Here is a 15207-nt window from a genome sequence, read left to right as displayed (position 1 = left end):
GCTCAAGTGAGACTTGAATTGGGTCTCCAAGATCAGCATGGAGTGGAGGCAGGTGCATTCATTAAACTTTGTCATAGACTGAGCCGCGGACCAGGAGGGTTCCTTGGAGGCCCGACTCTGGCAGGAAATACAGCAAAAACAGACCAGCCACAAGCATCGGCAACTCCTGGATTACAGCCTACAGTTACTAGGCGCAAAAGACCTCTGGGATATTAATCCATCTCTTCCGGTGCTAAAGTCCGCCATCAAAAAATCAGTTAGATTGTGGTCCTTTCACTCGGACAGGGCAATACTCTCAAAGAGGAGGCACGCCTGGGCTGTAATTGCCAATTTTAAAGTGGGTGTTCAGCCGCTCTACTTGTCAAGCACATACGCACTTTATTGGAAATGCAAGTTTTTAGCCCTGAGGATGGGAGAATGGCCCTTTCTGTAGAACCTCCCGGAATGGCGGCGGCCATGTAGTAGCACGGAATGCAGATTGTGTGGCTACCATTCAGAATCAATGGAACATATCGTCTGTGCATGCCCTTCACTGCTCATAGCCAGACGGTCACTGCTGCGAGGCCAATGTATTATGTTGGGAGTTCGATCTTGCCGCCAAGCAATAATGGCCGCTCTCGACCCTGACAACATCAAGCTCAACAGTAATCCAAGGGGTCGCACACTGCTCCACCCACCAGCGGGTTCGCCCTGGCCATCCCTGGACACGTGTTTCTGGGTCGTTACCCTTCGTCAGCAGGGAATTGGCGTATGTCTGGGGTTGCTGTGTAGGCTGCCACTAGTGTTCTCAGGTATGGTACCTCTCCACGGCACGCAGGTGCGTGATCCCGAGCTCGTCCGCTCATCTGGCTCAAGGGAGCCTTAATAAACAGTAATCCATGGGGTCGCAAACTGCTCCACCCACCAGCAGGTTTGCCCCGGCCATCCCTTGACACGTGTTTCTGGGTCGTTACGCTTCATCAGCAGGGAATAGGCGTACGTCTGGGGTTGCTGTGCAGGCTGCCACAAGTGTTCTCAGGTATGGTACCTCTCCACGGTGCGCAGGTGCGTGATCCCGAGCTCGTCAGCTCAACCTGGACACGTGTTTCTGGGTTGTTACCCTTCGTCAGCAGGGAATAGGCGTACGTCTGGGGTTGCTGTGTAGGCTGCCACAAGTGTTCTCAGGTATGGTACCTCTCCAAGGCACGCAGGTGTGTGATCCCGAGCTCGTCAGCTCAACCGGCTCAAGGGAGCCCTAATAAACAGTAATTCATGGGGTCGCATACTGCTCCACCCACCGGCGGGTTCGCCCCGGCCATCCCGGGACACGTGTTTCTGGGTCGTTACCCTTCATCAGCAGGGAATAGGCATACGTCTGGGGTTGCTGTGTAGGCTGCCGCAAGTGTTCTCAGGTATGTACCTCTCCATGGCGCGCAGGTGTGTGATCCCGAGCTCATCAGCACAACCAGCTCAAGGGAGCCTTAATAAACAGTAATCCATGGGGTCGCACACTGCTCCACCCACCAGCGGGTTCACCCTGGCCATCCCTGGACACGCGTTTCTTGGTCGTTACCCTTCGTCAGCAGGGAATAGGCGTACGTCTGGGGTTGCAGTGTAGGCTGCCACAAGTGTTCTCAGGTATGGTACCTCTCCACGGCACGCAGGTGCGTGATCCCGAGCTCGTGAGCTCAACCGGCTCAAGGGAGCCTTAATAAACAGTAATCCAGGGAGTCGCACACTGCTCCACCCACCAGCGGGTTCGCCCCGGCCATCCCTGGACACGTTGTTTGGCTGCCTCTTAGCCACCCCAAACTGATCTCTACTGATGAAGGATACTATTCAGAAACACGAGCCATGTCTTGTGTCTAGAGATACCTTATACCAAGCACCTGCTTGCACCTACCTTGGTGTAATACTTACAAACTTTGTCCTGAATCGTATGAACTGCATGTACCAGAATGTGAAGGGGCGACCCGGCTGAGAGGTCAGGAGTGTGCTCCCTCCCTGTTTCCAACATCAAGCTAAACATTGGGCTTTTGAAATTTGTCCATAAAGTGTTAAAACTCCTTGAAGCCACTCTCCAACGCAAAGTCTCCCCATCATAGCAGAGCGGTTGAGTTAAGAGACACAACATCCAAATCAGAGACTACAAGAAACCCAGATTTATGTACCGCATCAGAATATTATCAGATCTTATTGGCCCCCAAATCTTAAAATATTTTAAACTAATTTTAAAAGCTTTTATCACAGTCATTTCTATTAATCTTTGTCATGTCGTAAATTGTAAATGGTTCTTTTTTAACCAATCAATAAAGAACATTATTATTATTAAACAATGTTTGGATTAGGGTATTCACTCACATTAATATGATAAACTTTTAAGAAATTCTTACACCAGTATCCCCTTGAACATGTAGATGTCAGTGTCGACAGGTCCTTGATTCTCTTAGTGTATTGCCTGCAGGAAGACAAAGTGCCAACTCTCTACAGCCATTTAACTAGCAGTCCCTACACATGTTGCAGGATCTACCAGATGTGAATATTTAGCACCGTAGTTCTTAACATCACAGTAGAGCAGGTATGCTCTTGGTGGTGTGTAGGCTTGAGTGAGGTAGCAAATGTACACACAAATCAGGCTCATGGATTTGTTCCAAATGTAAACACTATCTAAACACACAAGAGATAAAAGACTGTACAATTGTGTCTTGCGCTGGTAAATCCATATTCGCTACATCTTTCCTTCGAGTAAGAGATCTGATAGATAGGCTTACTGGTCAATAGAGATGATTCTTCTCTTAGTCCATTGACATGTAGTGCTTTAGGTGATGTTCCAGTACCATAGTTCTTCCTGATGAATGCAGTTTGTGAGTGTTGCCTGTGGCAAAACGGCACCAGAAAATCTCAGATATTCCATATGGTCCTCATAAAGCTCACTTTACTTGTCATCATGAACATGATGTTCAGCAACAAGTTTTGCTGGTCATTAGAAGTATCACACTGTCGAAAGCCAACTGTCACTGATTCAGGCAGACATACATAAATAACAAGTTCGGCATTAAAGATTCTAGTACACTAGAATCTGGAATGTCGAACTTATTATATATGCATGCCTGCCTGAATCAGTGGCTGTTGGTTTTCAGAGGAGTTGTGTGTAACAACTCCAACCACTCTGTAAATAGGTGTACCTATATCTGTCATCTAGTTTCTGTTACTGTAAGTGAGAGCAGCAGAATTAACAAGGGGCTAAGAGAAACCTCCCTCACTTAGGAAGCAGAACTAGAACATTCACAAAGAGAGGCAACCTGGAGACAGTCTTTACTTCAACAATTCCTAATTAATTGATCCTTCACCCCTAGACTCTGAGTCTGTGCAACCTTGCTTCCTTTTTTTCAAATTTCAATGTCCAGGTCACTAATCCTCAGTGGCAGTGGGACGGTGGACGCTGTCGCGACACCTGGGCTCCTGCAAATTTTAATATTGTGTTGTGTTTATTAACTACGTGCACTCTCCACTTTGCTTACCTGCTGCTTTCTCCCTATTTCACCTGCCTGCACCCCTAGCCCCAGTCCGGATCGGCATTGTGCCGCTACTCGGAGGGCTGATGGGGTTAGCAGGCCCCCATCTTGGGAGGGCAGTCTAGGCTGGATCAGCGCTCCTGACATTGCGCTCGAGACCCCATTTAAGCACAGCCCCATGTGCATGCGCAGCGGACGTGCGCAGCGGGCGTGACGAAGGCGCGCCGAAGTTGCGCCTAAGTTAAGCCCGTCTGCGCCCATCCGCGGCCGGCCGGGGCAAGGGGCACCCCATCATGCCCGTTTCTTTTCCTACTCTGCCACACAACTCTGTTCCTATCAGGATTCTTGGCCACTCCATCTCGCCACTCTCACATGGGTTAAGGAACTTGGTGTGGCTCGTGCTATGCCCTCTCCCTCCCTCCCGGCCACCCTTCCCTCCCTGTTATGTTATGTTAAAGGAATTTAGTACCGCGCACATACACCAATTGGTTTCTTGGCGCTCGGAGACCAGTGGAAGGACACAGGGGAGTGAGTGCAGCTAGCCATGAGCAAGTCGGAACAGATATGTTTTCAAGAGTTTACGGAAAGTAGAATATTCAGGAGTGAGACGGATTGAGAGAGGAAAGGAGTTCCAAGTGGACGGAGCAAGAAAAGAGAAACAGGCACCACCGTGCTTCTTGCGATTGAACCTAGGAGTAATAAGAAGATTGTGAGCAGAGGATCTGAGGTGTCGAGAGGGAACATAGGGGTGCAAGCAGAGAGAAATAAAAACAGGAGCAGAGGCAAAGAGAGATTTGAAAATGGTACATCCCAATTTAAAGATGCAACGTTGCGCAACCGGGAGCCAGTGTAGAGTTTTTAGCATCGGGGTGACGTGTTGGTGTTTGGGCTGCTGAAAAATTAATCTGCCTGCCTGGTTTTGCACCAGTTGGAGTCGGTGGAGATGGTATGCAGGAATCCCCACGTATAGACAGTTGGCATAGTCTAAACGTGAGGTGACCAGGGCCATGATGACAAGGGTGAGAGCCTCTGGTGATAGGAACCTTCGAATCTTCCCGATTCTGCGAAGATGAAAAAAGCAGGCCGAGGTAACAGCGTTGATGTGTGGCCGCATCAAAAGGTCACTAGAGATAGTAACACCTAGGCTCTTCACAGAGTTGACTGGGCAGGGAGGGGGACCAAGGGCAGGGGGCCAGAAGTTGGAAGTCCAGGGATGTGGGAGCCCGCCAATCAGGACCAGCTCTGTTTTGCTAGGATTGAGCTTCAGCTGGCTGAAGTTCATCCACTCATAGATGGTAAGCATTGTGGTTTGAAAATTGGAGCAGGAAAGAGGGGAGGGGTCGATGGGAAAAATAAGTTGCAGATCATCTGCATAGTTGAAGGTAGTGACAGAAGAGTGACGGAGAGAGACAAGGAGGGGCTGCATATAAAGATTAAACAAAAGAGGGGACAAAGCAAAGCCCTGGGGAACACCACAGGAAAGTGAAATTCGGGGAGCAGAGAAGGAAGACAGGTGAACCGATTGGGAGCGGAGTTGGAGAAAGGACACAATCCAAGACAGGGCCCGGCCCGAGATGCCAGCATTTCTGACACGGTCGACCAAAATGTCATGGTCGACCGTGTCAAAAGCGGCCGAGAGGTCAAGTAGCACTAGGGCCTGGGCCTGGTTCTTATCAGCCCCCTGTCTCAGCGTGTCCATAACCGCCACCACCACTGCCTCCATGGAATGGGCCGTTCTAAAACCTGCCTGTTGATCATCGAGGAAATGAGTTTCCTCGATGAAAGTACTCAGGCAGCGGGTGACGTAGGTCTCCAAGACCTTCCCCAAGTAGGGGAGGAGAGAGATAGGTCGGTAGTTACCCAAAATCGCAGGGTCAGAACCAGGTTTTTTAAAATAGGTACCACCACAGCGCTTTTGAAAGCATTGGGGACAGAGCCTGTAGAGAGTGATCGATTTAGAAGGTCAAGAGGAGGCCCGGGACAGGCCATAAAGGCATCTCTTAGGATTGAAGGAGGGCAACAGTCATTAGGGGAAACAGAGCCAACAGCCTGGAGTAATGAAAAAAAAGTATTCAGAGAAATAGGGGGAAATTCGTGCAGGGAGTGAGGATTCGGAGAGGGGAGCGCGCTGACCTGAGACAAGGTGGTAGGGGGGATATTGTTTTTAATTGTGGAAATTTTGTCGATAAAAAAAGAATTAAGGGAGTCGCACAAAACTTGTGAGGGTAGAGGCTGAGGTGTGACTCGATCAGGTAGGGAAAGTTCAGCTACGATGGAAAAAATTTCTTTTGTTTTGGATGCAGAATTGATAACTTTCTGGGAATAATGGGAAGATTTGGCCAGAATAATAGAATTTTTGTAGGATTTTAATAGATCAATATAAGTGGACTTTAATAAAGGATCATAGTTGCGCCTCCAATGGCGCTCAGCCTGTCTGAGAAGGAGTTTGTCAGCCTTCAGTTGGTCAGTGAACCAAAGCTGAGCGTTGTGAGGGCGTTTAGATTTAATGATTTTAATGGGGGCGACCACGTCACAGGCTTGAGACAGCCATTGGTCCAATGTGGCTGCTTGAGAATTCAAGTCAGGGTGGTCGGGGGGAGTGTGGAAGCAAGAGTTGAATGAAGGAGGTAAATGTCGGCGTGCTTCCAATTACGTGCCGAAAAATTGGAAACTAAAGGGGGACGGGTGGGTGCTGAGAGTTGTAGGGAAAAAGAAATAAAAAAATGATTGGACCCGGTGCAGGGATAGACCAAAGGGGGGGAAATATCAAGGTTGGTGGTCCACACCTGGTCGAAGGTATGGCCCTTGTTGTGTGTAGCAACAGAGATGTATTGTGAGAAATTTAAACCAAGTAGCAGACCGGAGAATTCGATTGAAAGAGAGGATTCAAGGGGGTCTAGTGGCCAATAGTTGAAATCGCCAATGATCAAGACCCTGGCGGAATTAATGGCCATCTGCAACATTAAATCGCTAAACAAGGAGGGCATGTTGACAGGGGGGCGATACACTAAAACACAGATGAAAGAAAGTTTAGGAGATGTGAATTTCAGCGTGAGGATGTCAGAATTTAGTATGGGGGTGGTTGTAAGGGAAGTAAATTGTAGGTTGGAGCGGATGATGGCAGCAACTCCACCGCCAGGTCTACCAGAAGTCCTATTAGAATGAAGGATATAATAGCCCGAAGGTATAGCGGCCAGGATGTCAGGATAGGAATCTGCATGGAGCCAGGTTTCGGCGAGGAGCAAGATGTCAATATTGCCACCCTCCAGAAGTTGAAATACTTCAAGTTGATGTTTCGGAAGGGAGCGGGTATTAAGATAAACTAGTGAGATAGAATGATTACCAGAGGAGCTTGGCTTAACCAGCATGGGGGCGGCAGAGTTGAGGGGAGAGGTGGTAGGGAGAGGAGCCAGGGGAATAGTAGACGGGAGGGAAGAGAATATGCCGTGTTTCTGAGCGATAGCGATTATGTGAGGAGCAAGAGGGGCACAGGAGAGTAAAGAGCGAAGTTCATGTGAGGAATAAGTGATGCGTCGGGCAGCATGCATGGCCCCGGGCCTCGGTCGGCCGCAGACGGGCGCAGACGGGCTTGACTTATGCGCGAATTCGACGCGAAGTCGGCGCTCCCGCTGCGCTCGTCCGCTGCGCTTCCTCCAGGTCGCCATTTATGCTGGACGACGTGAACCACTAGACCGCTCACCTGCACAGTGGAGAGGCAGGGCGGAAGTGGTGCAGAACCGGAAGTGGCGCTCGTGCAGGGACCCTCCGCGCAAACGGCACACTGCCGGGGCGGACCGGGGTCGAGAGCAAGGTAAGTAAGATGAGCGTGACAATCAAAGAATAGTGCGGGTGCTGTGGGCATAACACACAAAATAACAGTAAAGTCTTAAAAAATGCGCAAGCAGCTCGTAGTCAGCTGGGTTACACACAGAATAGTAATGAAGTCTTAAAAAATGAGCAAGCAGCTCGTAGTCAGCTGTGATAAGGTTAAAAAGTCCTCGGCAGCGCTGGTGCACGCCTGTAGCCTTCAAGCCACGGTTGTCTACATGCGAGGCCGAATTGAAATCAAGATATAGACCCAGGCTCTGCAACCACTAGACCGCTCACCTGCACGGTGGAGAAGCAGGGCGGAAGTGGTGCAGACCCGGAAGTGGCGCTCGTGCAGGGACCCTCCGCGCAAACGGCACACTGCCGGGGCGGACCGGGGTCGAGAGCAAGGTAAGTAAGATGAGCGTGACAATCAAAGAATAGTGTGGGCGCTGTGGGCATAACACACAAAATAACAGTAAAGTCTTAAAAAATGCGCAAGCAGCTCGTAGTCAGCTGGGTTACACACGGAATAGTAAGGAAGTCTTAAAAAATGAGCAAGCAGCTCGTAGTCAGCTGTGATAAGGTTAAAAAGTCCTCGGCAGCGCTGGTGCACGCCCGTAGCCTTCAAGCCACGTTTGTCTACCTGCGAGGCCGAATTGAAATCAAGATATAGACCCAGGCTCTGCAACCACTAGACCGCTCACCTGCACGGTGGAGAGGCAGGGCGGAAGTGGTGCAGATCCGGAAGTGGCGCTCGTGCAGGGACCCTCCGCGCAAACGGCACTCTGCCGGGTCAGACCGGGGTCGAGAGCAAGGTAAGTAAGATGAGCATGACAATCAAAGAATAGTGCGGGCGCTGTGGGCATAACACACGAAATAACAGTAAAGTCTTAAAAAATGCGCAAGCAGCTCGTAGTCAGCTGGGTTCCAAACAGAATAGTAAGGAAGTCTTAAAAAATGAGCAAGCAGCTCGTAGTCAGCTGTGATAAGGTTAAAAAGTCCTCGGCAGCGCTGGTGCACGTCCGAATTCTTCAAGCCACGTTTGTCTCCCTGCTCTCTCCCCCACTATTCCTTCCCACCCCCTTTCCCTGCCCAGTCCTACCCCCTCCTGCTACCATTTCGGCCTTCCTTTAGAACACTAGGTCAGCGGTAAAGCATCAATTGTAGTTATACATCTTTCTGGACTCCTACAAGCCGGACCTTCTGTTTTTAACAGAAACCTGGTTTCGGCCAGACACCTTACCGAACGTTTTGGCAGCTCTTCCCCCCCTCTCTATGTTGTCCTTCGGGCTGATCGGCCGGAGGGGAAGACGGAAGGGGGGGTGGCCCTGATCACTCGAGCTGGAATTCATTTTCAAGTACTCCCCTACCCCCCTTTATTAGCAGTCAACTGTTTAGTAGTGCGCTCTGCTTCCTTTCAGGTGCCTGTTACTTGTGTGTTCGTCTACCGCCCACCTCAGTCTATCCCTGGTTTTATTTCTGCCTTTCAGGACCTACTGGCCACTCTGGTAGTTAACAACGCATCGGTCCTAGTTTTAGGGGATTTTAATTTTTGGCCCAATGACCCGACAGAGAGCGCCTTGTCTAGAGACTTCTCTCACCCCCTACTTAGTCTTAATTTTGTCTCACAGGTCCATACTCCCACCCACTCCCATGGCCATACCTTGGATCAAATCTGGACTGTTAATGTCCTGATCACCGCCCCTTCTGTTACTCCGTGTGCATGGTCTGACCATTTTTTGATTTCTTTTTTTCTAGACTTCAGCCTAGAAAAAAAACCTTCCTTCCCAAGCAATACCTGTGCTAGGAACTGGAGCAAAGTGGATATCCCCTCCCTCTGTGCCTCTTTGTCAACCTCATGCCCGGACCTTACTGGCCTTACCCCTTTGTCTCAAGTAGCCACGCTTAATAGCTGGCTTTCGACGGCTTGCGACCAAATGGCCCCCAAGAAGCGCGTCACGGTTAGACGCGCTCATGATGCCAACAAATTGTTCTCCCCTGGCCTTAAAGCAAAAAAATTGGAGGTGTGCCAAGCTGAGCGAGCTTTGAGGCGCGCTTATTGTCCCTCTCTTAAAGCACGCTATATAGTAGTCCTTAACGAATATAAAAGGGACATCCTCCATGCTAAGACCAAATATTTTTCGGGGAAGATCCTCGCCACAGAGAACCAGCCAAGAAAAATCTTTGCCACTGTACGGGAGCTGGCGTCCTCTGACAGGACATCCCTTAAAAACCCTCCCTCTCAGTTTTTGTGCGACTCCCTCAACAAATTTTTTGTCGAGAAAGTCTCATTGATCAAGGCCAACATACCCCTCCCTTCCCCTTCCTTTTGTGACCCCCAGCCCCCTCCCAATAGGTCTACTCTATCTCAGGTACAGCCGTTGACCGAAGAAACCCTCCTTCCTCTCCTGGCTCGTGTTAAGTCAGGATCCCCTGCTGACATTTGTCCAGCTCACGTCCTGCGAAAAATCCTCTCTGACTTGCCTTTGTCCTCCCTCACCTTTATGAATGACTCCCTCAGACAAGGTATAGTCCCTACTCCTCATAAAGCGGCCACCATAATCCCCATTTTAAAGAAGCCTGGGGCCGACCCCTCCTGCCCCGCAAATTATTGATCAATTTCTCTCCTTCCTTTTCTGGGCAAGGTCCTCGAGTCCCATGTCACCCAGGTACTCAGCTCCTTTGTGGAAGACAGTGGGTATCTTGCCTTCTGCCAGTCTGGCTTTCGCCCTCGGCATTCGACCGAGAAGGTCGTTATTTCTGTTTTAGATCAGCTCTGGGAGGGATTGGATACAAACACCCCTCAGGCTCTCGACCTCTTAGATCTGTCCGACGCCTTTGACACGGTTGACCATTCAATTCTTTTGTCCCGTGTCAAGGCGGCGGGCCTGGGGGGCTCGCTACTGGCCTGGCTTGGCTCCTTCCTGAGCGACCGTACCCAGGCCGTCCACCTGGCTGACTTCTCTGCCACCCCTTGTAAAGTGAAGTGCGGTGTCCCCCAAGGGTCCTCCCTTTCCCCTTTATTGTTTAATTTGTATATTTTTCCTCTTGTTTTTGCACTACAACTGATTGAGGTCACGGTGTATAACTACGCCGATGACCTCCAGCTCATTTTTAATCTTTCTCCCACTCCAGCTGGGATCCACAGTTTCCAATCAGTCATGCTGTTTATCCGGGATTGGATGAATTGTAACCAACTCAAACTCAACCCGGATAAGACTGAGTTAGTCCTGACCGATGGCAGCGGCAGCCCTTGGTCCCCCACCTTTTGGCCCTCCTCTCTAGGTCCCTCTCCTTCTCCCTCAACTTCAGTTAAAACACTAGGTATTACTTTAAATCAACATCTCACACTTCACTCCCAGATCAGTTCTGTTGTTTCTTCTTGTTTCTTTATTCTTCGTATTGTCCGGAAGGTTTCTAGGTTTTTTTCTCCCCTGGCCCTTAAACTGATCCTTATGGCCATGGGTTCTGTCATGGCTGGACTACGGGAACATCGTGTATAACGGTGTTCCTGCCTATGCCCTTCAATGCCTCCAGCTAGTACAGAATCAGGCTGCCCGCCTGATCTATGGCTTATCCAAATTCCATCAGCCACCCCTTTACTGAAGGCACTACATTGGTTGCCCATTAAAGAGCGGGCTCTCTTCAAGATGGGCTGTATGACGTTTCAAGCCCGTGCAGGGACGGCCCCTGCCTTTATCTCTTCTGCTATCCAGGCCTATCACCCTTCTAGAGGGCTGCGCTCCTCTTCCAAATGCCTTCTCTCAGTCCCTCGTTTAAAGAAACGCAGAATGGGAGGCCTGACATTTTCCGTCCTGGCCCCTTCATTTTGGAACACACTCCTGCTCGCCATGAGATCGACTACCTCCTACATGGAGTTTTGCAGAGCTCTTAAAACTATTCTTTTCCGGCAAGCCTTTTTGTCCTGGGCGCCTGCCCCTCTGCCCCCTGTATTAGTATCCTTCAGCGCCAAGAAACCGCATGGTATATGTGCGCTCTACAAATTCTTTTAAATTCAATTCAATTCAGGTTCATCAAAGTGGTAGTAAGATTTAAAATCCTATGGTTGCTGTTTGACAACCCAATCAGAAAACCATCATACAATAATAGCAGAGCTTCACTAAAACACTATGGGACAGATTTACTAATTTTCAATGCCATGCAATTCAGCAGCTACATTTGTTGTGTTCTGGTGTGCTGCACCATCCTGTGCAAAGGGAAAACCAAAGTACATAACTATATCTATTAAGAATAACCTTCCACACCTGTCTTCCTCTGTGCTGGCACTCTTAAAGACTACCTTGCACAAAGCGCAGCTTTATAGATGTGATAGTGAAATGTCTAACATAGGATTTCAACTGGAAGCCTACTCTTCTAGAACAAAGTCCCGTATCTCGAACAATGTAGACTAATCGAATGCACTAAAATCATTTATACTTCTTAGCCCCTGCTTCATGGTAGCATTCATTTTTTATGCAAAGCACTGTCTGGCTATCTTTGTTAATTGGACTTTCTGTCAAAAACTGTGGGTGTTCTTACTGTGACAACCCCTGGAGGAAAAGCAATACAAGTGGCACAAAACCCTTTTACCTTTTGCCCCGGGAAAGGAATATCAATGTGTTGCTTTGCGTTATGTTTCCTGACATCATCATAAGAATATGTTTTTTAATGTTTACAGGAGATGTGCTATTGTTCATCCAGTCCAAATTAGGGTTCAGATTTGCTATTCTTACATCAGCCCAACAAAGATTTGAGAAAGTGAACATATTATGGGAGTCAGATTTACTATTCGTAGTAGTATGAGATTTATCTGATAAAAAATTATTATTAAAAAAATTATCATAAAAGCATGTACATATACAAATGATAATGCTAAAAAAATATGCTACTATTCTAACTCCAATCCACCAAATATTGGGGAAAGTGGATATATTTTGGATAGAGATAGTTCCAGTTTACTATTCCAACTCTAGTCCTAAAAACATTTTGGAAAGCAAATATAACTGTGATTGGTAATATTTACTATTCTAACTATGAACCATTGAACATTAAAGAAAGTTCATGTAATTGTGGTAGGAGAAATTTAGTTTTTTAACTCCAGTCCACTAACATTGACAAAAGAGCATATATTTGAGGCAGGGAAACTTTGCTGTTCTAAGTGCAGTCCTACACATACTGGGGAAAGTGCATATGTTTGGCTGGGGGGGGGGGGGGTGAGGGGTAGGATTTACATTTGTAATGCTAATTCCAGGATCATTGGGGAAAGTGAGGAGCGTTTCATTATTCTAACTCGAGACCTTCAAACATTGGAGAAAGTGCAAATATTAGAGGAGGTAAGGGAGATTTACTATTCCTACTCCAGTGCTACAATCTTTGGGGAAGTGCATACAATTGGAGAAATCTAACTTTAGGACAACTAAAATTGGGGAAAGGGCGTTTAATTGGGGGGTGACTGTTTTAATTGTTCCAACTTGATTGCTACAAATATTATGGCAAGATCATATATTTGGGAAGTCACATTTGTTATTCTACCTCTAGTCCTACAACATTGAGAAGAAAGGCTATATTTAGGGTGCCATATTTGTTATTCTAACTTCAGTCCTGTAAATTGGGGGGGGGGGCAGTTTTTCAATTCAATACAAGCAACTTTGGTGCAAGAAGTTTTAATTGGGGGGTGGGGGTTCAGATTTACTATTTTAACTTCAGGAATGTACATATATTGGGAGAAGAGGATGGTTTCATGCAATGGTTAAGTAATATTAGACATTCAGGAGCCATTCATTGGTCTACCACTAGTATGAGGCATTCAGGCATCGGTCACACTTAAGCTGACATATCACAAGGCACTACACAAACATACTTCTTATAGAAAACATGCATGTTAATTTGTTTTGCAAGGGATCACTCCAGTATAAATCTGGGTTCAATGCTGTCAAAGAAGGACCCCACCTACAGTTCTGACTGTCTGGTTCATTATCTACTTTCTTATAAGTCTGAAGACATTTGCTCTGTGAATATATGTGACTTTCTCTTGGCCCAGTTTTTATTTATTTCTGATGTTCCAGAACTGGTTGACATATACTCATAGAAGAAAGTTTTGAGAATCAGTCCCTTTACCTTTAAGTTGCAATCACACAGGTGAAAATTGTCCCTGTGTCTCTCGCTGCAGAGCATTGCAAATGGAACTGCTCCTCCTGGAGGCCAGAATACTAACTTTCAAAATACTCACCTTTGCCAAGGTGGAGTCGTTTTCTCCCACCATGGCTAGGGTTCTCTGCCTATCACATTTAGAGATGCCCACTGCCTCTGCATACATCTCTTGGATCACAGCAGTTCGTACAAATACTTTGTAAAATTAACAGAAGTCCCCATCATTATGATGGAGATGACATCAAACGTATAACAGTTTTTTTATTTTCAAAAAGGAAATTCCAAAGTGAGATTTTCTTTTTGAAAGTAATAAAAAAAACAATGACCTCTTCACCAAGGGAGTATTCTCCCATGCCTTGTGGGTCATTTAAAAGTTTTGACTGCCCTTACCACTACATTCTTCATGGTGGTGACAGGCAGTGAAAATTGGCAATGTGTCAGTCCAATCTAAATATGAGGGGCGGTCACATGGCGAAACCTCTGATTGCCCTTACTATGTCCTGCTGTTGGAGGTGTGTGTAGGCAGTGGAGATGGAGTAGTCTACTCTGCCTACATACTGAAGGTCTTCCTACCTCAAAATGAGGTGGGCAGACAATCAGGTTGGCAGAAATGTTAATCCAGTTCTGATAGAGTACCCTTTCCCCAACTATATGGATCATCCCCTAAGGAAAATTGAGTCATTCTTTGAATAAGGAATATTCAATGACTAGCAGGTAATATTTGTAGTTGTTGTGAACTGGCTGATTTTTATCCCATCTAACATTTTCTCATTTTCAAATAGTAGTGTTTCAATTACTTTTGAGCAGTTTTTCTTTTGAGCCTTCTTCCTCATAATCATTTCAAGAATCTGTTTGCAATGCCTTCCTTTCATTAATACAGTTTTGTTTGATATAGTTTTTTTGGATTTATAGGCTATCCTGCTTCAGGTATAAACTTATAATAACTGATAAAGCCCAAGCAAAAGGGAAACAGCCCTCATCATGTTAAACATATAAACACTGATAAACATCTGCAAACCATAGTTTAAAATGCTATTCAGAGAAAGGAAAGTGAGAGACAACAAAACATTTTTATTTATTTCCGAATGGACCTACAAAATGTAACTTTGTTAAACAATGTAGTGGCAAGGAAGTCTAGTCTAAGATTATTCTGCATGGGTTTTATTATTTAAGGATGTCCCAACAAATATACTTTCTTCTTCCTTTTGTTTCTTTCAGTTTTGTGTGCTTAGTTTGAAGATGCATGTTTTAAAAGTGTGGTTTAGTTTTGATCTAATTATTTTATACATTGTAGAGAATATGGGAAAATTCCAATCATGTTTGCTCTTTTAACAATGTTTAATTTTTACACAGATTGGCAAAAGGGCTGGCTCAAAAGGATGTTGGCCGATACCTATTATCGCATTACGAACAGACACAGAATGGGTAAAACCCTTCATATACATCAGCCCCCATGCCTAACAAGTCAGTATTGATATCAAGTCACCTGCCAAACACCTCAGGCCCTAAACATTCAATGCAGGATGTAGTGACGGGTACTTGTGAGAAGAGTACTGTCACCATGCACATGGGATAGTGGTGAAAACTTGACACAATACGTTCCACATACCAATAAAATCCATAGCTGCAACATATGCCATTGTTCTGTGTGATACCTTCCACTAATTCTGGCTTTTTACCTAACTGCAATTTAGTGCTGGAACCTTTTGCCCATGGTTACAATGTTAACAGCAAAATTTCAAGTTCCAGAATG

This window comes from Lissotriton vulgaris, chromosome 11 (genome assembly GCF_964263255.1).
Source record: "Lissotriton vulgaris chromosome 11, aLisVul1.2, whole genome shotgun sequence".
NCBI lineage: Eukaryota > Metazoa > Chordata > Amphibia > Caudata > Salamandridae > Lissotriton > Lissotriton vulgaris.
Note: the sequence above shows the minus strand (reverse complement) of the source record.